Here is a 26,887-nt window from a genome sequence, read left to right on the forward strand (position 1 = left end):
AAAGACATGGGATTGAGATTATTAAGAAATATACCATCGGTTGGTTTTACCAAGTACGTGATTTCAAAGTTAAAGTTTTATGCAAAGTTTTCGGTAAACACCTACGCAAACAATCGAGTGACCAAAACTTATTTGAAACCTCCATGATCAAAATTAATAGGCAATATTAACGGGGGTTGATTATCTTTTGAGAACCCGATAGTACCTCACCAAGGGATTTCACTCTTATGCTCAAACTTTGGTGGGTCGGTGTTTTAGCACTCTTCTTTGCACTTACCCGAGATCACTTTGAGTTTGCATTTTCATCCGGGTTTTTCCTCCTATGTTATGGTTTTAGACAATATTAAAAATGAACCCGGAGGGGGGTTGTAATGTGGGTGGCTTTTTAGTGGTTACTTTTTGGAAACTCAAGTTTAAATACCATTTTGGTGATCGCACCGTATTTTTATTTTGGCCTTAGCGAGTTCATAAGATATACTCGAAATTGCTCGGGTGGAGCTTGAGAATGCCTTTTGCTCTTTATTGTATTTTTCTTTTCTTTTTGTTTTGAGAGCGGCACAAAAACGATTTCGAGGGTTTAAGGTGTTTACTTATCAAGGCTTTGGCTCATTTCGGGTGCGACTTGATTTTTGTTGGTATTTAATCAAGAGAAAAAAGGTTAAATGTTAAAAAAGGTATCAAAAACAAAGACGTTGGTTAATTGGCTCAAAGGGGGTTTCCTAGAGGTTAATGAAAACGAGAAAAATAAGTTAAGAAAATAATTAGACTAAGTGAGTTCGTTTCATCATCTATTGCCATTTTAACCAAAATAAGTGTACTAATCCCGACATTAGGTGCAAACTCTATGAGTCGAGTGAAGTCAAAGCTCTTGAAAATTGTGAAAGAAATAGAGTTCTCGTACGAACTCTTTTAGGCTCAAAAATATCTCACAAAAGATTCGGGTTTAAATTGTCTACTATCGAGTCTTCGCTAAATTTTCAAACATCCCATTTTTATTGCCCTTTTAAATTTCATTATGGAGATGACTCATGGGTTAGGACTCAATGCTTTTGTTTGGTACGAACCTAGGCTTTGCATAAATTCTATAACTTCAAAATTAAGACTAAAATTTCTTACTAAAACCGATCCTTTGTGTTCCGACGGTATTTACATTTAAGGACAAACAACGGAACATTTAAATAATTTCCGAGGGAGGTTAGTGTGTCGGGAAAATTTTTAGGGATCAATAAATTAGTTTAATTATTTTGTTGTTTATTTGATTTTTATTTTTGTTTTTGTTAGTGCAAAACAAACTGAAGGTGAGGGGTTGCACGGCCCTCCGGGTTATTAAAATGACGTATATTCCAAGGACGTCGCAAAAGAAAAGAAAACAAAAACAAAAAGAAAGATAGCATTTAAATTGAAAGATAGAGGGTGATCTACCCTATCCCTTCTCACACTTAAAAATGCAATAAGTTTCGACATTGCGAAAGAAATTTGAAGCACAAGGTGTAAAGAAAAAGAGTAAGGTAGAGAAAACTCCCTCAAACATCTTCCGATGGTGATGGATATGACATGCTCCGCTCCCTAAAGAAATGACTTGTGAAGTAATCGAGGTATCAATTCTCAAACTTGGTTGGCATTTATTTAAAATATAAAATTGAAAATTTAAATTTGGTGTAAGATTATTAATGTAAATATTTTTATTAATTTATTTATTTATTTATTGTTTGATTTTTTATATATATATATATAATTTTTTTTTATTAAAATAAAATTAGAGAAGAAAGAAAAAAAAATAAAAAAAAAATTTCAACTCGTTGCGGCCGGCGGACGTCGCACAGCGGCGGTGCCCAGCGCTAGGCACCGCTGCACGCGGAGCGTGCTGTCGTGCGACCCCGCGTGCCGCAGCTCCTGGAGCTGTGGCAGCGTTTGCGCGCATCCCGTGTGCCGCAGCTCCTGGAGCTGTGGCAGTGCCTGCGCGCGCCCCGCGTGCCGCAGCTCCTGGAGCTGTGGCAGCGCCTGCGTGCGGAGCGTGCTGCCGCGCACCCCGCGTGCCGCAGCTCCTGGAGCTGCGGCAGCGCTTGCGCGCGGAGCGTGCTGCCGCGCGCCCCGCGTGCCGCAGCGGCCAGCAGCACCCTCTTTTTTTTTTTAATTTTATAAAATCAACACAAATATATTATATATAAAAAATAAAAATAAAAATAAAATAAAATAATTTTTTCATTTTTTTCCATTTTTTCCATTTTTGTTTTATTTTTGCCAACGTCAATACTTACAATTCTCTTCCAAATCGCCCCACCGAATTGACACAAAATTGCACGAACACCTAATAAAATGTAAGAAAAAAAGAATAATTAATCACATGACAATAACTTAAATGTAAAAACTTAAAAGGTAAATTAAAGACATAAAATTAAACTTTATTCGAGCTTGGGTTGCCTCCCAAGAAGCGCTACTTTATAGTCGGTGAGCTCGACTTAGAATTTCCTCCTAGGTGTATGCTTCCATACGCATTAGAAATGCAAATTCTTGAATAAACAATCCGTACCTACAAAACAGACTGTTAGCTTCAAAAAAATTTAACAAAAACCAAAAACTATATTTACAGAAATTATTGAAGAGTTTAGTTTGCTCCCTTTTTGACTCCTTTGATAGTTCAAAAAGAGCGAAATATTCCGAGGTAGAAAGAACCTTCAACTCTTCTAACTTTGGATTTATTTCCATGGGTCCGCACACAACCGGCTCATCGATGTCCGTTTCCTCGCAACTGAGACAACCTTTATTATTTGGAGAATCTTTTTGAGAAAACTCAATGAACTCGAGCTTTCCATTTTGACCAACCGGATTGGTATCTCGAATTGATTCGTCCGCGGCTGAATCAAGAGGAGACTTCAATCTGGCAAGTAGATTTCCCAAATCCCTACAATATTCCTCAGTGTTAGATAATCTTTCATGAATGTCTTTAAGCATAGAGATTACCACATCGAATTGTGAGGTTGATCGTTGGTGCGAACATTCGTCATCCATGAGGTCGTCCCACAGATGACGACTATGAGGCATCATACCATGAAACAAATCATTAACAACACGAAACAAAATAAATTATTCACACAAAAAGAAAGTAATATTTACAAATGCTTAAACTAACAATAAAACGTTTTTGTCTAATATTGCAAGAAATTATAAATCCCCGGCAACGGCGCCAAAAACTTGGTAGCGCGTAAGATCTAGGTAGAGTTTTCTAATGACGAAATATATATGTTATGAGTGCGGACTCTATATCTATGGATGTGATCTTTATAAATTACTCTTAACTCTAGTGCGTTATGACTATGAGTGTGATCTTTCTAAGTGCTCTATATCTTTACTAGAATCACTACTTAGGGGCAAGTGTACCCCGTCGTATCAAGTAATAATCCGGTTAAGACCGGGTATCAAATCCACGGGATTTATAACTGCAAGTAGTAAACGACTCGGTTTTATACGTTATTTAAGCGGTGAATACTTTGAGTTGGTTCGGGGAACAACTATAAACTACTCCTAGCTACGGGTGAGACAATTTTATATAACAAAACTCTACGAAGTGATGTGGATGCGATAAGTTATAATTATGACAAATAACGACTCCTAATGTATATACGGTTAATGATTTACTCTTGCAATGACGACTACGTGTAGTGTGACCGACCCGTGAAGTACTTAGACTACGTGGTTCCTAGTCAAGGCGTGTCTAATGCTTGGGATCAGAAATTAGGGACCGTAAGTTCCGTGGCTTGTGAATTCCTACGGTTTCCGGTTTGTCACTTCCGGTAAGGCAACACCTATATGAATCCCTAAAGATAGCCCGAATGGCGTCGGAAATCGCGTTCACCTACACAATAATCAATTACGAGTATCAAAACAAGTAACAAACATTAACACGTATATAGAAAAGAAGATTATGAATCATAAATTATAAATATGGAGAATGTAAATATGAAATACAACCAAGCCTAGTACAAGCTAATTAGCAAGTGAAAAGGGAAGAATTCACCCTCGGAACTAGCTAACCGGACTCAAGGCCGTCTCTTAGGACTTGGAGATGGAGCTTTCGAGCTTGGTGAACGGAGAAGGAACGGAACTTTGACGGAATGCCGGGATCAACGAACAAGCCCGAAAGGGGATAGAGTTTGCTAAAATAAAATGAAATCTCAAACTATATTACAAGAGCTTAATTTACAACAAGTTGTATATCAAAAGAGGTGTTTCAAATGAGTGCTAGTCACTCTTATTTATACACATCAAGCTAGGGGCAAAATCATAATTCCACAAGATACAAGCATGGAGCAAAGCATGGAGCAATATGATTTTGTGCATAGTTTCCATTCCTACAAGCATGGAGCAAAGCATGGAGCAACATGATTTTGTGCATATTTCCCATTCCTACAAGCATGGAGCAAAGCATGGAGCCATCATGATCATAATGACCCATTCCTCCAATAATTTCCTGCATGTGGACTTAATCCGGGTCTTGTTGTCTCGACCACGCCCCGCGTATAGTGATATACGCCGCGCGTGTTTGAGCTCCTGGCGTTTTATTGCTTGAAATACACCATTTACGCCTTGCGTATACTAAAACACGCCTCGCGTACCGATGGTTGACTTAGGAGACAATGCAGTCTGACGTTTATGATTGGGCTCATCATTGCATCTACGCCCCGCGTAGATTGGGGTACGCCCCGCGTATCAATGGTTGGATCCCACGTGGAGTCTGCGGATAAGGCAATTATTTCTGACTAAGTGTTCCACGCCCCGCGTATTTTGGTAGATTTCCACTCCTTGCTCATACCTGAAATACAATTCTCGAGAGCCGAGTTAGCTTGACGTTTTATTTTCTAATATTAATCAAACATAAGAAAAATTAACCGAAAGTACGGAATTTATTTTTATTTTGTTATTTTTATTAAAACACTCTATTTTTGTAATTAAACTTATTTATTTCATCCAAAATTAACACGTAAATCACGCTAAAAGATAGGGGTAAAATACCCCTATCAATAGTGCTGTTCAAAACTAAGGATCAGGTGCCACAGTTACTTACTAGTTTTATAAGAATGGTTAAGACTCAGTTTGAGCTTGCAGTGAAATGTGTGCGAACTGACAATGGGATGGAGTTTGTAAGTCAATCTTGTCAGCATGTTTTTCAGTTGTTTGGTATTATTCACCAAAGGACTTGTGTATATACCCCTCAGCAAAACGGGGTTGCTGAAAGAAAGCATAGACATCTCACAGAAGTAGCAAGATCACTTCTGTTTCATGCTGGAATGCCTATTTGTTTTTGGGGAGAGGCCATCTTGCATGCCACTACCCTCATCAATACCATGCCTACAAGAGTTTTAGAATGGAAATCTCCATATTTAAAACTGTATGGCAAGGAACCGGTGTATGACAGGTTCAAAGTTTTTAGCAGTGAGTGTCATATAGCCAATACTAATCCTCATAAGGATAAATTTGAGGTTAGAGCATATAAGTCTGTGTATGTGGGTAACTCGTTAGGCCAAAAGGGTTATAAGGTATATGATCTTGAAACTAAGAAAATTTGTGTATCTAGGGATATTGTGCTTCATGAGCACAAATTCCCTTTTAAACATGATGTTTCAAGTACAGAACAAATGGATACTTCTGCAGTGTCTTTACAACCCTTGTTTGGTGGTGTATCTTCTATTGTTTCCCCACATCACACTAACCACATAGAACTTAATGAGCCTAATACTATCCAATCAGACTCTCTCGTTCCCAATAGCCCCACTTCTAACTCTCAAATTCCTATTGTTACGTCTCCAAATCATATTGAAACCACCACAAAAGATGTCATATTACTGACCACTAACACTTCAGTGATTCATGCAAACATAACAATTAGACACTCAACCATACCTCATAAAAAACTCGCAAAGTTCAGTGATTTTGTTTTACAAGCCAACACTTATAGTCAGACCTGTTTTGCTTATTCATCTGATTACAAAGCCTTTTTAGCCAACTGATGAGTGTCCGGTAGAGCCCTAAAACGAAGTATATATTATGATAAGTGTGTTACGACTATGGATGTGATCTTCCTAAATGCTCTATCTCTACTAGACGCTACTACTTAGGGGCAAGTGTACCCCATCGTATCAAGTAATAATCTGGTGAAGACCGGGTATCGAATCCACGGGATTTATAACTACAAGTATTAAACGACTCGGTTTTATACGTTATCTAAGCGGTGAATACTTTGAGTTGATTCGGGGAACAACTACAAACTACTCCTAACTACGGGTGAGACAAATTTACATAACAAAAACTCTACGGAGTGATATGGATGACGATAAGTTATAAATATGACAAACAATGACTCCAATATATATACGGTTAATGATTTACTCTTGCAATGACGACTATGTGCAGTGTGACCGACCCAGTGAAGTACTTAGACTACGTGGTTCCTAGTCAAGGCGTGTCTAATGCTCGGGATCAGAAATTAGGGCCCGTAAGTTCCGTGGTTTGTCAATTCCTACGGTTTCCGGAGCGTCACTTCCGGTAAGGCAACACCTATATGAATCCCTAAAGATAGCCCGAATGGCGTCGGAAATCGCGTTCTCCTACACAATAATCAATTACGAGTATCAAAACAAGTAACAAACATCAACACATATATAGAAAAAGAGATTATGAATCATAAATTATAAATATGGAGAATGTAAATATGGAATACAACCAAGCCTAGTACATAGGAAGAGTACAAGCTAATTAGCAAGTGAAAAGGGAAGAATGCACCCTCGGAACTAGCTAACCGGACTCAACGCCGTCTCTTAGGACTTGGAGGTGGAGCTTTCGAGCTTGGTGAACGGAGATGGGACGGAACTTTGACGGAATGCCGGAATCAACGAACAAGCTCTCAAGATGATAGAGTTTTGCTATGCAAAATAAAATCTAAAACTAAGAAACAAGAACTTAATCTATAGCAAGAAATATATATCCAAAACTTACTAAATGAGTGTTAGCCACTCCTATTTATACACATCAAGCTAGGGATAGAATTGTAATTTCACAAGATACAAGCGTGGAGGAACATGATTTTCTGCAGATTTCCCATGACACGCCTCGCGTATGGTGGAGTACGCCCCACGTATTTGCCCATTCCGTCAGAAATCTCCTTCATGTGGACCAAATCCAGATCTTGTTGTCTCAACCACGCCCCGCGTGGACTGGGATGCGCCTCGCGTAGTTGAGTTTCTGAGATTTTATTGCTTGAATTGGGTCTTTTACACCACGCATAGCTGAAGCACGCCTCGCGTAAATGAGTCTCTGGTTTTTTGGACTGAAGAACTTCCCATACACGCCCCGCGTGTATGGTTGTACGCCCCGCGTATTTTCAGTTGACTTAGAAGATCTTGCAGTCTGACATTCATGATTGAGACATTATTGCTTATCATTGCTCATACGCCCCGCGTGGCAGTGGACAAGTTCCACGTGGTGCCTGCGGATTGAGCAATTATTTCTGACACTGTGTTCCACGCCCCACGTAGAGGGTGATACGCCCCGCGTATGTCGGTGGATTTTTGCTCCTTACTCGTACCTGAAATACAATTTTCAAGAGCCGAGTTAGCTTGACGTTTTATTTTCTAATTTAATCAAAAATAAGGAAAATTAACCGAAAGTGCAGAATTTATTTTTATTTCGTTATTTTATTAAAACATTCTATTTTTGCAATTAAACTTATTTATTTCATCAAAAATTAAACCGTAAATCACGCTAAAAGATAGGGACGAAACGCCCCTATCAAACCTCCTCGGACTTTAAAGTTTTACTTGTCCTCAAGTAAAAGAAATCGAAAGACAAGGGATTGAGATTATTAAGAAACAAACCGTCGGTTGGTTTTACCAAGTGCGTGATTCTGAAGCTAAAGTTTTATGCAAAGTTTTCGGCAAGTACCTACGCAAACAAATGAGTGACCAAAACTTGTTTGAGACCTCCATGATCAAATTTAATAGGCAATATTAACGGGGGTCGATTATCGTTTGAGAACCCGATAGTACCTCACCAAGGGATTTCACTCTCACGCTCAAATTTTGGTGGGTCGGTGTTTTTGCACTCTCCTTTGCACTTACTCGAAGTCACTTTGAGTTTGCATTTTCATCCGGGTTTTTCTTCCTATGTTATGGTCTAAGCAATATTAAAAATGAACCCGGAGGAGGGTTGTAATGTGGGTGGCTTTTTAGTGGTTAATTTTTAGAAACTCAAGTTCAAACACCATTTTGATGATCACACCGTGTTTTTATTTTGGCCTTAGTAAGTTCGTAAAATATAACTCGAAGTTGCTCGGGTTGAGCTTGAGAATGCCTTTTGCTCTTTATTGTGTTTTTCTTTTTTTTCTTTTTGTTTTGAGAGCGCACAAAAACGATTTCGAAAGCTTATGGTGCTTACTTATCAAGGCTTTGGCTTGTTTCGGGTAATTCATGTGCGATTTGATTTTGTTGGTATATAAACCAGAGGAAAAAGGGTTAATTGTTAAAAGGGTATTAACAACAAAAAGTCGGTTAATAGGCTCGAAGGGGTTTCCTAGAGGTTAATGAAAATGAGAAAAATAAGTTAAGAAAAGAATTAGCCTAAGTGGGTTCGTTTTATCATCTATTGCCATTTATACCAAAATAAGTGTACTTAACCCGGTATTAGGTGCAAACTCTATGAGTCGAGTGAAGTCAAAGCTCTCGAAAAATTGTGAAAGAAATAGAGTTCTCGTACGAACTCTTTTAAGCTCAAAAATACCTCACAAAATTTCGGGTTAAATTGTGTACGTTCAAGTTCTCGACAAATTTTCAACTATCACATTTTTATTGCCTTTTTAGATTTCATTATAAAGATAACCTTTGGGTTAGGACTCAATGTTTTTTGTTTAGTACGAACCTAGGTTTTGCATAAATTCTATAACTTTAGAACCAAAACTAAAATTTCTTAATCAAGCTGATCCTTTGTGTTAACGTTTTTTCATTTAAGAACAAATAACAGAACTTTTAATTAATTTCCGAGGGGGGTAGTGTGTCGGAAAAAATTTATGAATATATAAATTAGTTTAATTATTTTGTTGTTTATTTGATTTTTATTTTTGTTTTTTTAGTGCAAAACAAACGGTAAGTGCGGGGTTGCACGGCCCTCCGCGTGATTAAAATGATGTCTATTCCAAGGACGTCGCAAAAGGAAAGAAAGAACAAAAACAAAAATAAAGATAGAATATTAAAAAGGGCCCTTAAGGTCAGGTCCTACGCGTGGCGCACCCAGGGAGCGCCCCGCATAGGAGGTGCGTGTTACATGTATTTGAGCCAGAGACTCATATACGCGGGGCGCACTAGTGCGTACGCTTCACGTGCATTGTCAAAGTAGGGTCAGAGACTCGACGGCGCGGGGCGTGATGGGGTGTACGCCCCGTGTAAGAGCTTTGGATTAGCAAGGGATTTGTTTTTTCGTTAATTTTTTATTTAAAAGAAACATGAAAAAGATACAATGCATATGAAGAAAGAACAAACGGATATGATATATAAACATAGGGTTTGAGGAATGCAAACCGAGGCTACGTTTAGAGTCGGAGTAGCTCGACTATCTCGTGACGTGTGCATGCTTACGGTGTTTGGAGGAATGTGGCTTCGCCGTGTTGTGGAAGAGTGCCTCCGCAGTATATTTTCAGACGGTGGCCGTTCACCCGATGGGTTGCGTTGTCGGAACCTTGGATGTCGACCGCTCCGGACGAGTGGGCATTAATAACGGTGTACGGTCCCGACCACCGACTTTTTAATTTTCCTGGGAACACGCGGAGGCGAGAATTATATAGGAGGACTTGGCCCCCTTTGTTGAATTCTCTGATTTGCACGTGCTTGTCGTGCCATTTCTTCGTACATTCCTTGTAAATCTTGGCATTTTCGTACGAACCAAGACGAAGTTCATCAAGGGTATTGAGTTGGAGGAGACGTTGGTCCCCCGTGGCCTGCACATCAAAATTTAAAAATTTCAGAGCCCAATAGGCCTTATGTTCCAATTCCACTGGTAAATAACACGATTTCCCAAAAACTAAACGATAAGGAGACATCCCGATAGGCCTTTTAAACGCCGTGCGGTAGGCCCAAAGAGCGTCATCGAGCTTTAGGCTCCAGTCTTTCCTAGAGGCACTAACCGTTTTTTCCAATATACGTTTTAGTTCGCGGTTAGAAACCTCGACCTGTCCACTAGTTTGTGGATGGTAGGGCGTGGAGACTCGGTGTGCAACCCCGTATTTATGTAAGAGTTGGTCGAATTGGCGATTGCAAAGATGGGAACCTTCGTCGCTAATGATAGCCAGAGGGGTTCCGAATCGAGTAAAGATGTTTTTCTTTATAAATTTCCCTACCACCTTAGAGTCGTTTGAAGGTAAGGCAACGACCTCCACCCATTTGGAGACATAGTCAACCGCCATGAGAATGTAGGAGTTGTTATGCGACTTAGGGAAGGGTCCCATAAAGTCTATCCCCCAAACATCAAAAAGTTCGCAAACTAGGATCCCTTGTTGGAGCATTTCATGTTTACGGGAGATGTTCCCCCTCCGTTGACAAGCGTCACATGATTTGACGAAGTCTTGGGAATCCTTAGACAAGGTAGGCCAATAAAAGCCACATTGTAGAACCTTTGCCATAGTCCGACTAGGGCCGAAATGGCCCCCCGGCTCTTGGGTGTGACACATGTGCAACACATGATTTACCTCTTCTTCCGGTATGCACCTACGAATGATATTATCAGCACAAGATTTAAACAAGTAGGGTTCTTCCCAAAAATAGTTCTTAGCATCGTGAAAGAATTTCCTACGTTGCTCGTAAGTAAGATGCGGGGGAAGAATATTACCGGCTTTGTAGTTCGCCATATCGGCATACCAAGGTAAAGGTGCTACCGCATAGAGAGTTTCGTCGGGAAAGATCTCCTTGATCTCCACAACTTCCGAAGGTGTGGCTTGCTCGTTTTGTAACCGAGAAAGATGGTCGGCTGGGACATTCTCCGCTCCTTTTTTATCCCTGATTTCGATGTCGAATTCTTGTAGGAGTAGAATCCACCGTATCAACCATGGTTTGGCATCCTGCTTAGTCATTAGGTACTTGAGAGCTGCGTGGTCAGTGTATACGATAATTTTGGATAACATGAGATATGATCTAAATTTATCGAAAGCAAAAACTACAGCAAGCATCTCTTTTTCCGTAATGGAATAGTTTTGTTGGGCTTCATTGAGCGTTTTGCTCGCATAAAAAATGGGACGGAAAATTTTACCCACCCGTTGGCCCAAACAAGCACCTACAGCCAAATCACTCGCGTCACACATAAGTTCAAAGGGAAGACTCCAATCGGGTTTCACCATGATGGGTGCATTAATTATTTTTTCCTTTAGCGTGTTAAATGCAAGCAAACACTCGGATGAAAAACTAAATTCTGCATCCTTTAAGAGGAGTTGGGTCAAGGGGGTTACTATTCTAGAGAAATCTTTAATGAATCGCCTATAAAACCCCGCATGACCCGAGAAACTCCGAATCCCTTTAAAATTTATTGGAGGAGGCAATTTCTCAATCACCTCAATCTTGGCCGGATCGACCGCGATTCCCTCCCCGGACACCTTGTGTCCTAAAACGATACAATCTTGAACCATAAACTGACACTTTTCCCAACTAAGGGCTAGGTTAATGTCCTTGCAATGTTGAAGGACTTTATCAAGATTGCCTAAACAAATTTCAAAGGACGACCAAAAACAGAAAAATCATCCATGAAGACTTCCATGAAATCCTCAATCATCTCCGAGAATATAGCCGTCATGCACCGTTGAAAGGTGGCGGGGGAGTTACAAAGCCCAAACGGCATCCTCCTATATGCAAATGTCCCATACGGACAAGTAAATGTCGTCTTTTCTTGATCCAAATGATCAACGGGGATTTGCATATAGCCGGATAGGCCATCGAGGGTACAAAAGAATTTATGTCCCGCCATTCTTTCCAACATTTGGTCAATGAACGGCAAGGGAAAATGATCTTTTCGGGTGGCTTCATTAAGTTTCCTATAATCAATGCATACTCGCCACCCCGTTATTTTTCGTGTGGGAATTAATTCCCCTTGATCATTTTCCATCACTGTAGTGCCTCCCTTTTTGGGGACGCATTGGACCGGACTAACCCATGGGCTATCGGAGATAGAAAAGATTATACCTGCGTCGAGGAGTTTGATTACCTCGGCCTTCACTACCTCTTTCATGTTGGGGTTAAGTCGTCATTGCGGCTGCACGGAAGGTTTGACTTTGTCCTCCATAAAGATGCGGTGTGTGCAAATGGTGGGGCTAATCCCTTTAATGTCGTGAATGGTCCATCCAAATGCACCCTTGTGTTTTTATAATACCGAAATCAATGCTTCCTCCATTTCCTCTGTCAAAAGTGAAGATATAACAACGGGTAAGAAATTAGGAGGTTGCAAAAACACATATTTTAAATTAGGAGGCAAGGGTTTAAGTTCCAAAGTTGGAGGCTCTTCGAGAGATAACTTTGGTTTTGCTTTGCTATCCCGGTCCAAACCCTCGAACCGGCTCCTTGCCAACAGACATTGTTTTAACTCGGAGGAGTATTCAAATGGCTTGTTCAATGGCTCCTCATCCAAATGCTTATTACCATCTATTTCCGAAAAGGTTCCCTCAGAAGACCTGTCACAAAAATCCTCTACAAAAAGATCAATAGAGTCTACGGAATTTAAAAAGTTGCAATCCTCCATGGTATGAGACGGGAATTTCATGGAGTTATACACGTTAAACTCTACCTCTTTGTCTTGCAACCGTAGGATGAGCTTACCTTCGTGGACATCAATGAGAGTCCTACCTATTGCAAGAAATGGTCATCCTATGAGGATTGGTACCGAATCGTCTTCCGCCATGTCGAGCACCACAAAATCGGTGGGGAAAATGAACTTGTCCACTTTCACTAAGACATCCTCCACAACCCCTTTTGGCCGGGCAATGGATCTATTGGCCAATTGAAGCGTTATATTGGTAGGCTTTGGTTCTCCCAAGCCGAGCTTCCTAAAAACAGACAAAGGCATTAGATTGATACTAGCACCTAAATCACATAAAGCTCTACTAAACTCAACATTACCAATCATGCATGGGATAGAAAAACTTCTTAAATCCTTGAGTTTATGTGGGAGTTTATTCGTTATAATTGCGGAGCATTCCTCCGTATGCGCTACCGTTTCGTTGTGTTCTAACTTCCTCTTTTTGGCGAGGATTTCCTTAAAAAACTTCGCATAGGTGGGCATTTGTTCCAATGCCTCCGCAAGTGGGATGTTAATGTGAAGTTTCTTAAAGATTTCCAAAAACTTGCCATATTGATGGTCCAATTTTTCCTTTTTAAGTCGTTGTGGAAAAGGGAGCTTCGGTACGTAAGCCCTAATTGGATCACACACATTCTTATTCTTATCCGAGGAAGTCGTGGGTTTCGGATCCGAACCGGGGTTGCTTACCACTTCCGGTTCGTCACTTACCATTTTGCAAACTTTTAAACCGCATGGGTGTTGTTCGAAAATAGGTGTAACCAGAAGGTTTATTTTTATACTTTTCCCAAAACTAAATTCTGCATCCTTTAAGAGGAGTTGGGTCAAGGGGGTTGCTATTCTAGAGAAATCTTTAATGAATCGCCTATAAAACCCCGCATGACCTAAGAAACTCCGAATCCCTTTAACATTTATTGGAGGAGGCAATTTCTCAATCACCTCAATCTTGGCCGAATCGACCGCAATTCCCTCCCCGGACACCTTGTGTCCTAAAACGATATAATCTTGAACCATAAACTGACACTTTTCCCAACTAAGAGCTAGGTTAATGTCCTTGCAATGTTGAAGGACTTTATCAAGATTGCCTAAACAAATTTCAAAGGACGACCCAAAAACAGAAAAATCGTCCATGAAGACTTCCATGAAATCCTCAATCATCTCAGAGAATATAGCCGTCATGCACCGTTGAAAGGTGGCGGGGGAGTTACAAAGCCCAAACGGCATCCGCCTATATGCAAATGTCTCATACGGACAAGTAAATGTCGTCTTTTCTTGATCCAAAGGATCAACGGGGATTTGCATATAGCTGGATAGGCCATCGAGGGTACAAAAGAATTTATGTCCCGTCATTCTTTCCAACATTTGGTCAATGAACGGCAAGGGAAAATGATCTTTTCGGGTGGCTTCATTAAGTTTCCTATAATCAATGCATACTCGCCACCCCGTTATTTTTCGTGTGGGAATTAATTCCCCTTGATCATTTTCCGTCACCGTAGTGCCCCCCTTTTTGGGGACGCATTGGACCGGACTAACCCATGGGCTATCGGAGATAGGAAAGATTATACCTGCGTCGAGGAGTTTGATTACCTCGGCCTTCACTACCTCTTTCATGTTGGGGTTAAGTCGTCGTTGCGGCTGCACGGAGGGTTTGACTTTGTCCTCCATAAAGATGCGGTGTGTGCAAATGGTGGGGCTAATCCCTTTAATGTCGTGAATGGTCCATCCAAATGCACCCTTGTGTTTTTGTAATACCCCAATCAATGCTTCCTCCATTTCCTCTGTCAAAAGTGAAGATATAACAACGGGTAAGAAATTAGGAGGTTGCAAAAACACATATTTTAAATTAGGAGGCAAGGGTTTAAGTTCCAAAGTTGGAGGCTCTTCGAGAGATGACTTTGGTTTTGCTTTGCTATCCCGGTCCAAACCCTCAAACCGGCTCCTTGCCAACAGACATTGTTTTATCTCGGAGGAGTATTCAAATGGCTTGTTCAATGGCTCCTCATCCAAATGCTCATTACCATCTATTTCCGAAAAGGTTCCCTCAGAAGACCTGTCACAAAAATCCTCTACAAAAAGATCAATAGAGTCTACGAAATTTAAAAAGTTGCAATCCTCCATGGTATGAGACGGGAATTTCATGGAGTTATACACGTTAAACTCTACCTCTTTGTCTTGCAACCGTAGGATGAGCTTACCTTCGTGGACATCAATGAGAGTCCTACCTATTGCAAGAAATGGTCGTCCTATGAGGATTGGTACCGAATCGTCTTCCGCCATGTCGAGCACCACAAAATCGGTGGGGAAACTGAACTTGTCCACTTTCACTAAGACATCCTCCACAACCCCTTTTGGCCGGGCAATGGATCTATTGGCCAATTGAAGCGTTATATTGGTAGGCTTTGGTTCTCCCAAGCCGAGCTTCCTAAAAACAGACAAAGGCATTAGATTGATACTAGCACCTAAATCACATAAAGCTCTACTAAACTCAACATTACCAATCGTACATGGGATAGAAAAACTTCTTAAATCCTTGAGTTTATGTGGGAGTTTATTCGTTATAATTACGGAGCATTCCTCCGTATGCGCTACCGTTTCGTTGTGTTCTAACTTCCTCTTTTGGCGAGGATTTCCTTAAAAAACTTCGCATAGGTGGGCATTTGTTCCAATGCCTCCGCAAGTGGGATGTTAATGTGAAGTTTCTTAAAGATTTCCAAAAACTTGCCATATTGATGGTCCAATTTTTCCTTTTTAAGTCGTTGTGGAAAAGAGAGCTTCGGTACGTAAGCCCTAATTGGATCACACACATTCTTATTCTTATCCGAGGAAGTCGTGGGTTTCGGATCCGAACCGGGGTTGCTTACCACTTCCGGTTCGTCACTTACCATTTTGCAAACTTTTAAACCACATGGGTGTTGTTCGAAAATAGGTGTAACCACAAGGTTTATTTTTATACGTTTCCCAAAACTAAATTCTGCATCCTTTAAGAGGAGTTGGGTCAAGGGGGTTGCTATTCTAGAGAAATCTTTAATGAATCGCCTATAAAACCCCGCATGACCCAAGAAACTCCGAATCCCTTTAATATTTATTGGAGGAGGCAATTTCTCAATCACCTCAATCTTGGCCAAATCGACCGCAATTCCCTCCCCGGACACCTTGTGTCCTAAAACGATACAATCTTGAACCATAAACTGACACTTTTCCCAACTAAGAGCTAGGTTAATGTCCTTGCAATGTTGAAGGACTTTATCAAGATTGCCTAAACAAATTTCAAAGGACGACCCAAAAACAGAAAAATCGTCCATGAAGACTTCCATGAAATCCTCAATCATCTCAGAGAATATAGCCGTCATGCACCGTTGAAAGGTGGCGGGGGAGTTACAAAGCCCAAACGGCATCCGCCTATATGCAAATTTCTCATACGGGCAAGTAAATGTCGTCTTTTCTTGATCCAAATGATCAATGGGGATTTGCATATAGCCGGATAGGCCATCGAGGGTACAAAAGAATTTATGTCCCGCCATTCTTTCCAACATTTGGTCAACGAACGGCAAGGGAAAATGATCTTTTCGGGTGGCTTCATTAAGTTTCCTATAATCAATGCATACTCGCCACCCCGTTATTTTTCGTGTGGGAATTAATTCCCCTTGATCATTTTCCGTCAGCGTAGTGCCCCCCTTTTTGGGGACGCATTGGACCGGACTAACCCATGGGCTATCGGAGATAGGAAAGATTATACCTGCGTCGAGGAGTTTGATTACCTCGGCCTTCACTACCTCTTTCATGTTGGGGTTAAATCGTCGTTGCGGCTGCACGGAGGGTTTGACTTTGTCCTCCATAAAGATGCGGTGTGTACAAATGGTGGGGCTAATCCCTTTAATGTCGTGAATGGTCCATCCAAATGCACCCTTGTGTTTTTGTAATACCGCAATCAATGCTTCCTCCATTTCCTCTGTCAAAAGTGAAGATATAACAACGGGTAAGAAATTAGGAGGTTGCAAAAACACATATTTTAAATTAGGAGGCAAGGGTTTAAGTTCCAAAGTTGGAGGCTCTTCGAGAGATGACTTTGGTTTTGCTTTGCTATCCCGGTCCAAACCCTCGAACCGGCTCCTTGCCAACAGACATTGTTCTATCTCGGAGGAGTATTCAAATGGCTTGTTCAATGGCTCCTCATCGAAATGCTCATTACCATCTATTTCCGAAAAGGTTCCCTCAGAAGACCTGTCACAAAAATCCTCTACAAAAAGATAAATAGAGTCTACGGAATTTAAAAAGTTGCAATCCTCCATGGTATGAGACGGGAATTTCATGGAGTTATACACGTTAAACTCTACCTCTTCGTCTTGCAACCGTAGGATGAGCTTACCTTCGTGGACATCAATGAGAGTCCTACCTATTGCAAGAAATGGTCGTCCTATGAGGATTGGTACCGAATCGTCTTCCGCCATGTCGAGCACCACAAAATCGGCGGGGAAAATGAACTTGTCCACTTTCACTAAGACATCCTCCACAACCCCTTTTGGCCGGGCAATGGATCTATTGGCCAATTGAAGCATTATATTGGTAGGCTTTGGTTCTCCCAAGCCGAGCTTCCTAAAAACAGACAAAGGCATTAGATTGATACTAGCACCTAAATCACATAAAGCTCTACTAAACTCAACATTACCAATCGTACATGGGATAGAAAAACTTCTTAAATCCTTGAGTTTATGTGGGAGTTTATTCGTTATAATTACGGAGCATTCCTCCGTAAGCGCTACCGTTTCGTTGTGTTCTAACTTTCTCTTTTTCGCGAGGATTTCCTTAAAAAACTTCGCATAGGTGGGCATTTGTTCCAATGCCTCCGCAAGTGGGATGTTAATGTGAAGTTTCTTAAAGATTTCCAAAAACTTGCCATATTGATGGTCCAATTTTTCCTTTTTAAGTAGTTGTGGAAAAGGGAGCTTCGGTACGTAAGCCCTAATTGGATCACACACATTCTTATTCTTATCCGAGGAAGTCGTGGGTTTCGGATCCGAACCGGGGTTGCTTACCACTTCCGGTTCGTCACTTACCATTTTGCAAACTTTTAAACCACATGGGTGTTGTTCGAAAATAGGTGTAACCACAAGGTTTATTTTTATACTTTTCCCAAAACTAAATTCTGCATCCTTTAAGAGGAGTTGGGTCGAGGGGGTTGCTATTCTAGAGAAATCTTTAATGAATCGCCTATAAAACCCCGCATGACCTAAGAAACTCCGAATCCCTTTAACATTTATTGGAGGAGGCAATTTCTCAATCACCTCAATCTTGGCCGAATCGACCGCAATTCCCTCCCCGGACACCTTGTGTCCTAAAACGATACAATCTTGAACCATAAACTGACACTTTTCCCAACTAAGAGCTAGGTTAATGTCCTTGCAATGTTGAAGGACTTTATCAAGATTGCCTAAACAAATTTCAAAGACGACCCAAAAACAGAAAAATCGTCCATGAAGACTTCCATGAAATCCTCAATCATCTCAGAGAATATAGCCGTCATGCACCGTTGAAAGGTGGCGGGGGAGTTACAAAGCCCAAACGGCATCCACCTATATGCAAATGTCTCATACGGACAAGTAAATGTCGTCTTTTCTTGATCCAAAGGATCAACGGGGATTTGCATATAGCCGGATAGGCCATCGAGGGTACAAAAGAATTTATGTCCCGCCATTCTTTCCAACATTTGGTCAATGAACGGCAAGGGCAAATGATCTTTTCGGGTGGCTTCATTAAGTTTCCTATAATCAATGCATACTCGCCACCCCGTTATTTTTCGTGTGGGAATTAATTCCCCTTGATCATTTTCCGTCACCGTAGTGCCCCCCTTTTTGGGGACGCATTGGACCGGACTAACCCATGGGCAATCGGAGATAGGAAAGATTATACCTGCGTCGAGGAGTTTGATTACCTCGGCCTTCACTACCTCTTTCATGTTGGGGTTAAGTCGTCGTTGCGGCTGCACGGAGGGTTTGACTTTCTCCTCCATAAAGATGCGGTGTGTGCAAATGGTGGGGCTAATCCCTTTAATGTCGTGAATGGTCCATCCAAATGCACCCTTGTGTTTTTGTAATACCGCAATCAATGCTTCCTCCATTTCCTCTGTCAAAAGTGAAGATATAACAACGGGTAAGAAATTAGGAGGTTGCAAAAACACATACTTTAAATTAGGAGGCAAGGGTTTAAGTTCCAAAGTTGGAGGCTCTTCGAGAGATGACTTTGGTTTTGCTTTGCTATCCCGGTCCAAACCCTCGAACCGGCTCCTTGCCAACAGACATTGTTCTATCTCGGAGGAGTATTCAAATGGCTTGTTCAATGGCTCCTCATCCAAATGCTCATTACCATCTATTTCCGAAAAGGTTCCCGCAGAAGACCTGTCACAAAAATCCTCTACAAAAAGATCAATAGAGTCTACGGAATTTAAAAAGTTGCAATCCTCCATGGTATGACACGGGAATTTCATGGAGTTGTACACGTTAAACTCTACCTCTTCGTCTTGCAACCGTAGGATGAGCTTACCTTCGTGGACATCAATGAGAGTCCTACCTATTGCAAGAAATGGTCGTCCTAGAAGGATTGGTACCGAATCGTCTTCCGCCATGTCGAGCACCACAAAATCGGCGGGAAAAATGAACTTGTCCACTTTCACTAAGACATCCTCCACAACCCCTTTTGGCCGGGCAATGGATCTATTGGCCAATTGAAGCGTTATATTGGTAGGCTTTGGTTCTCCCAAGCCGAGCTTCCTAAAAACAGACAAAGGCATTATATTGATACTAGCACCTAAATCACATAAAGCTCTACTAAACTCAACATTACCAATCGTGCATGGGATAGAAAAACTTCTTAAATCCTTGAGTTTATGTGGGAGTTTATTCGTTATAATTGCGGAGCATTCCTCCGTAAGCGCTACCGTTTCGTTGTGTTCTAACTTCCTCTTTTTGGCGAGGATTTCCTTAAAAAACTTCGCATAGGTGGGCATTTGTTCCAATGCCTCCGCAAGTGGGATGTTAATGTGAAGTTTGTTAAAGATTTCCAAAAACTTGCCAGCTATGCGAATCTGTTTTGTTGATTGCAGGTTAAGAAAAACAAATAGAAGTGAAAACAGATCCACGATGTCTCCAAAACCTAATCAGAGTACCCAATCCGTATAAACTTTAAACTTCCCTTTATTTTCTTTCTTTCTTATTCTTCAGCTATTTTGCCTATTGATTCTGGAGAAATTTGAACTTTTATGTTGATTATATAAATACAGTTCGATTCAATATTTGTTTGGTGTTTATTTGCTGAAAAATACAGTTTCCCCTCTTAATTCGTGTCTATTGCTTGTCTTAGCTGCTTTAATTTTAGGGGTTTCTTCTTGTTTTCTCTTCCTAAGTTTGTTTGTTAATGGAAGAAGTGAAATAGTTTCAACCACCTTTCTCCCTTTCAAAATAAGATTCTTTGAACTCTGTTGTTGAATGTTTAGAATGGAGTCCATTCCCAATGGAATGGAGTAATTGATGGTTCATGAAGCAACTGGTGGGATTTTTTCTCATTGACTGAGGAAGTCTTTGGAAATCTTATTTGTGTTTTTGTCTGATGAAAAACCTAATTTATGAGATTTTTATTGTTATATATGGGATTTTATGTTTCTTTCTTCTTTGACAAAAGAGGAATCTTTTGGGGGATCTAATATAGCAGTGGCGGCAGATGAAGACTTTAAGCTGGAAAGTAAATTTTGTATTTAGAAGTTTATTTTCTTTATTTTTGGTTCATTTTTATAATTAGGTTGGCCTCATAACTCCATAATAACTGAGACTGCTCGACTATCTCTTTATGGTAGATACTAGAGTTTTTCTCCCAATTTGTGTCAATAACATTTAGATTTGAACTTAAGCATATGCCTTTTGCAATTTGAGCATGAATTCACTCCTATGGAAGTGAGGAGACACGCCACGCTATGTCACCAACACTACAAGATACTTAAACCGGCTAAATAGATGTCATTAGTATCTAAATTGTTTACTAAACATTAACAGTATGTGGAATACATTAAGGATACTCTGGTTCAGGATGAAAAACCTCAATTGATGTATTCAGCCTTTTGTGTGTGTATGTGTATGGTGGATGCAGTCTATATACTCTGGTTCAGGATGAAAAACCTCAATTGCAGAGTTGACAGATTTCATCTGTGCTACTCAAATGGCAAAGGCATTTGATGCTCCAGGAGAGAAGGTAAATGAAATCTGAAGTCGTTTTGAGGATGATACTCTGTTTGTTATTGATAACTGGAAAACTTCTACATGAATTCAAGTGGAAGTCACCACCAATTGAGGAACCTTGATGTTCGTCTTCGTGCTTTTATAGGTGTTACCTACACTAGAGGAGGAGTCTACATTTACAGTAATCACCAAGGATGTGATTGTGGCGGCCTTTATTATGGTACATTATTAATGCTATTGTTCTTTGCATTGCATAAAAGTAGAGCGTTTTCATAATTGAGAGAAAAAACATACTTTTTCATTTTGAAAGCTACTAGAAGATGATCTAGAAAATATTAAGGATCTATTGAACATGTGTTTAGCATTCATCCATTTTGGAGAACACATGTGCTTGAAGTGTGTAAACAAAAGGTTAAGTTGATAGTTAAGGCCCAAGTATAGTTTTTATTATTATTATTTCTAACAATACTCATGCGGAATATAGAGATCGCACGACAACCTGCTTTCACACCCCTACATATGAGTCCCCTATAAAGAATAGAACATGCATGATTCTTATTTAGTTTGCTGGCATTACTTGCCGCTGATTAAATTTAGAGAGCTTTAATGGTTTTGTATGTTGTAGATGCCTGTTCTGGTGTGGTTGTGAATGGAGAAGTTGTTGCACAAGGATCATAATTTTCTTTGAAGGATGTTGAGGTTGTGGTTGCCCAAGTTGATCTAGATGCGGTATGCTTTATTTTGTAAGTTTACCATTCCAAACAAACTCACTGCTAAGCTAAGCACATGAAAGCCATGTTACCTTTGCCAGACCTAAAATTGTATATTCATTTCTCTTCATTTTATTGTTTTGCCTATTTAGTATATTCCTTTTTCTCCATTCTTTGTTTTTATTCATTTCTCTCCATGTTTTGAGAGGTACTTATCGTAGGGTGTGATGCAGGTAGTTGCTAAGGCCTAGTTATATAGCCTTGTCTTGAAGTCCAAAATTCTAGTTATATAGCCTTGTTTTGAAGTCCTAAGGGATACCAACAGAACTGGTATACCACAGTTCTTGAAATAGAACGGGTATCAGATCTGTTTCCAGAACTTTGGTATACCAGTTCTGTTGGTCCAGAACTGGATATCAGATCTGTTTCCAGAACTGGTATAATCAAAAGAACTGGGATACCAACAGAACTCGTATACCACATTTCTTGAAACATAATTGATACCAGTTCTGTTTCCAGAACTGTGGTCTTGTGTGTTTCTCTTCAAAATACACATTTTATATGAATGTAAAAGCAAAAAGCGTTCTGAGGTGGTTTTATTAAGCCTGATCTCTTATTGGACAGATATTTGGTTGTATTACGTTAACTAAAAGAGTTCTTAACTTACTGATCTAATGGAGATGTGATGCACACCCTTGAACCAATTATTAACTGATATGTGGTAGAGAAAAAAAAGAGATTGTTACCCCTTCTCTTCCTGAACACGATTTCTTCTCTATATAAATGTCATTTTTCTGTGATCGATTATTTTTATGTGATTTAATGTCATTTTGGTATCATATCTCCTACACAAGAAAATCAGATCAATTTCTTCTATGGAATGCAAGGGTTAAGATTATGATTGGAATGTCTCAAGGTCTATCTTACTTGCATATGATTGAAAGTCAGCAGAGGACGTGAAGCGTTTTTTAGCCTTGTCAATAAGGAGGTATGATGAAGCTTGAATTATCAATTATGTGCAGATTTTATTCAATGTTTCCTATCATAAGGAAATGTCCATTCATATGTGCTAAGTCTGATTGTTAATTTACTGAACAAGTCATCTAAACTGTTTTTTTAGGGAATAGGTAGTACTTTTAGGCTTGAAAAGCTTGTTAGGTATCTATTGCAGAAGTATGTTTTCAGATAGAGCTTTACAATAGCATAGTAGAGAAGGAACACATAGGTGGTGAATAAGAGGCCATTAGAGCATATAGAGCTTGCCGAGTGGACAATGATAGTGCTGCTTCTGAAGTAGATGATCCTAATGATGTTTCTTTTGCTCTGACAATTAGAATATACTATTACCATCTTAGCTTGAACATTCCCTTACCTTTAAGCTCCCATTTGTTATTGTTCAACTCGCCAAAATGGGTTAGACTGAGGAGGAGACCGAAATAGCTCTAGAGAGATGTGGTGTATAATTTAATTTGTTCTTCTAACTTTATTATGCGCATTTGACTGAACATTACGTGATACAATCAGTTGCATGACTAATTCGATATATTCTATTCGGCCTACTGAAATTTTTGCCTTATATGTACTTATATGAGTTCATTTTGAGGTTCATTCAAGCATTGGTTCTTTAGTTTGTTTATTCATCTATCAGGTTTTTGTTAAATTGGCGGAAATGGGTTACATCGAGGATAGTTTAATAGCTCTAGAGATATTGCGTATTTTAACTTGTTCTGACTTTGCAATGGTTCACCTTTCCTTTTTGAACATTTGCAGATCTAACGTTTTTGTTGCTGTGATAATATTTTTATTGCAAAAGCCAAAATCTTTCATGCAAGGATACCTAATTCATCACTTAGAAGCTAGATATTCAATTCTATACCTTGAATGTTGTATTTTGTTTATCCTTTTTTGGAGTGTTATAATAACTAATGTTGGTTCCTTTAGTTTCCTTTTAGTCAATAGTTTAAGTGGCCTAAAATACCTATTGGCCCCCTGAACTTGCTTAAAGTGACTTGATTAACCTCGTGGTGCTACGTGGCAGCAACATGCAAATTTGGCAAATTGAATAGCGTATCACTTTAAGACAAGTTCAAAGAGCCAATTGGTCATTTTAAGCAAGTTCGAGTACCAATTGCTTAGTTTAAGTAAGTTACTTAAACTAAGCAATTGGTACTCGAACTTGCTTAAAGGGTACCAATAAGTCACTCTAAGTAAGTTGAGGGAGTTAATGAGACATGTCCAAAGTTCAGGGGTCAATCAGGGTTTCGTTCCGAGTATAAGGGACCTTTGATGTATTCAGCCTTTTGTGTGTGTATGTGTATGGAGGATGCAGTCTCACTCTTGACCTATATACTCTGGTTCAGGATCAAAAGCCTCAGTTGCAGAGATGACACATCTCGTCTGTGCTGCTCAAATGACAAAGGCATTTGATGCTCCAGAAGGGAAGGTAAATTTCGCCTAGTTATCAAACCATGTTGTGTACTTTGGTTTTTTGTATTTGGTTGAAGTGAAGCAGGGCTGTAGAAAGAATTGAGTTGAGTTATATAAACCTAATTGAATTTTGGGCATTAACCTCAATTCTGATGTTTCTCATTCTTCTCTATGCTTATGAATGGACAAATTGACCAACCTGCTACTGTGGTGGTGGATCCTGGAGAACAGAACTGATATCCAGTTACAAAACTGGATACCTGTTCTGTTTCTAGAACTGGACACCCGTTCTGTTCCCACTTTCCTGAATCATGTTATAATTTGGATTAAAATTAGAGCAAGATTGTTTAGTTCAATTTTTCCATGTATCTGACTCAATTTTATGATTTTTGGTAGTTGGATCATTCTATTCATAGATAATACTTTTCTGATTGTCCTTCTGCTATTCTAGTATTACTTTGTCATGCTTCCATATCCTCCACTCAAGTAAAAGATATGCACATACATGTTCTCTATATATGTAGCGTTGTCTATAATTAACCATCAATTGGAAGAGATACTGTTTATAGTGTTAGAACTTAAGGTTGCTCTTTATACCCTGAAAGTAACTCAAGGATGGAATTTTTGCTTTTGATTTTCAGGATTTCAAATAAATTGATTATGTGACATATAGAGCCCTGTTACATAACTAGATTGTGGCTATGTAATTTGATACAATGTTATAGGCTTTGGCAATAAAAATTTAAATTGCTGAAGCTTGGCTTTATAGCATGTTTGTACTAGCAATGAATGTTGCTGCTTGTCTAAAGCTCTTAGCTTTGGGTGGAGTTTTCTCGTATTTTTTCTTAGTTGATGTAGACTTGACACTGTATATTTTGTGTATATTTTAGCATATGATTTTTGTTTGTCTTTTGCAGGTTCAGTAAGTTCTAATATTTGCAGAATTATGCCTTTTCTTTTCTGATTTTTTCATTTTTGGGTTTGATTTTACCATTTTTCTTAATAGTATGAACTTCTCTTTTGGTTGTGTACAGACGGACCAAGTTCGTTCGCATGCATGCCATATAGTTGCCACGACTATCATTAGCTTCCCGATTAGCTAATATAATTTGGTAGAAGATTTTGGTCAATATCACTACATATGTATGTTATTTGTCATATTGCTGATTTGTTTTTATTTACCTTTTTATTTGCTTTGGAGTGACATGGATACCAATTATTATTTGATTCTATCACAGCTCCATTCAATCCAAATTTTTATTTATTTTATTATTGCAAATTTTAGTCCAAATAATAAATATCATTAATTAGAGTAAATATTATGATTTAATAAGAGAATTTTTAATTATTATAAATAGTTTTTAATAATGGGATTTTTATTTATTATAAATAATTTTAATAACAGAAATTTTCATTATTATAAATAATTTTTAATAAGAGGATTTTTAATTATTATAAATACTCTTATAAAAAAAATATTTCTCTTATTAAAAATATTTAGTAAGGAAGCATTTATTAAGGGGTCGATAAGGGGGAATTTCCCTTATTAAAAGCTTCTAATAAGGAAAATTTGACTTTTAATAAGGTTTTTCACTCTTACTAAAACCAATTTTTTTGTAGTGTTCTTCTTGTGACCATCGAATAAATGGTTATTCTATGTTATTTTCCCCGTTTTCCCCGTTTATCATATTGGTATTCTCAATTTTAATGGTGAAAGGCGCGAAAAGTGTAAGTGTCTCTTGTTTTCTCTACGTTTTTCTAGAAAATGACTTCGCGTAGTCTGGTTTCGCGGAGATCTCCGATGAGAAATAGCCTGAAACGTGAGGATCTACTTCGCGAATCGATGATTTCACGAAGTCTGCGAGTGAAAAATCATGAATTTTTCTACTCGCAGACTTCGCGAAATCATCAATTCTCGATGTAACATCATGCTCTTCCCTGCACATTTATATTCGCATGCTTCAATAATCCTCATTTCGCGAAGCCAAATCGTCCTTTTTTCTGCCTAACATGATTAAATTTTTTTGGAGGTGGTTGAATACATAACACCCATTTCTGGAACACGGCTTACTGGGGTTCCATGAGAGAAATCCATCCCAAAAGGTCTGGAGTTATTGTGGCAATCTTGTTGTGAACCATGTGAAACGTCCATCCCAAAAGGTCTGTACTTTCATTTATAATCGCAAAAGATCTGGACTTCCAGTACAGGGACAAATTTCCGTCCAGATTTGTCACGTTCACTTTAAAATGATTAGTTAGGAGTTTATTGTGGCAACCTCGTTGTAAATTTTGATAATGTTATGATTTAAATGTTGTTATTATGGAAATCTTGTTGTAAATTTTGATAATGTTATGATTTTAATGTTAGAATCCTTTGTTGTTTGGCATTTTTTGTTATATACCACTTAGCGAATTTTGTTAAAAACAGATCGAGATTTCTCATATGCTAATTAAAATCATCAACTAAACCAAACATTAGCTTCGCAGACTTCGCAGACTTCGCATATCGCGAAATCTGCGAAGTCAGACGGGAGGAAGACAGTCGCGCCGTAAAATTACAACCATATTTAGGGAAAGTCACAAAACATAGTCTAGATATGTAGTAGATTGAGTAAATGGGTTAAAAATATAAATGAGTCTCCCATTTGACCCAATTTGTAATTTTCCCAAAACAAATTTACCAATCTTCGAAATTTACACATAGACATAAATTGC

At 39.2% G+C, this 26,887-nt stretch overlaps 1 long non-coding RNA gene across 2 annotated transcripts; it reads left to right on the forward strand.

The window, feature by feature from the left end:
• Positions 1 to 19,816: 19,816 nt before the first annotated feature.
• LOC136200977 (uncharacterized) lies at positions 19,817 to 25,334 on the forward strand. Of its 2 annotated transcripts, none has more exons than XR_010673627.1 (7): positions 19,817 to 19,979; positions 20,947 to 21,048; positions 21,181 to 21,255; positions 21,661 to 21,778; positions 22,633 to 22,733; positions 24,106 to 24,188; positions 25,207 to 25,334. It is a non-coding gene; the product is annotated as an uncharacterized lncRNA (long non-coding RNA). The 2 variants fall into 2 exon arrangements; XR_010673626.1 differs by lacking the exon at positions 25,207 to 25,334 and adding an exon at positions 24,814 to 25,081.
• Positions 25,335 to 26,887: the final 1,553 nt, after the last annotated feature.

This window comes from Euphorbia lathyris, chromosome 7, assembly GCF_963576675.1.
Source record: "Euphorbia lathyris chromosome 7, ddEupLath1.1, whole genome shotgun sequence".
NCBI classification, from domain to species: Eukaryota; Viridiplantae; Streptophyta; class Magnoliopsida; order Malpighiales; family Euphorbiaceae; genus Euphorbia; species Euphorbia lathyris.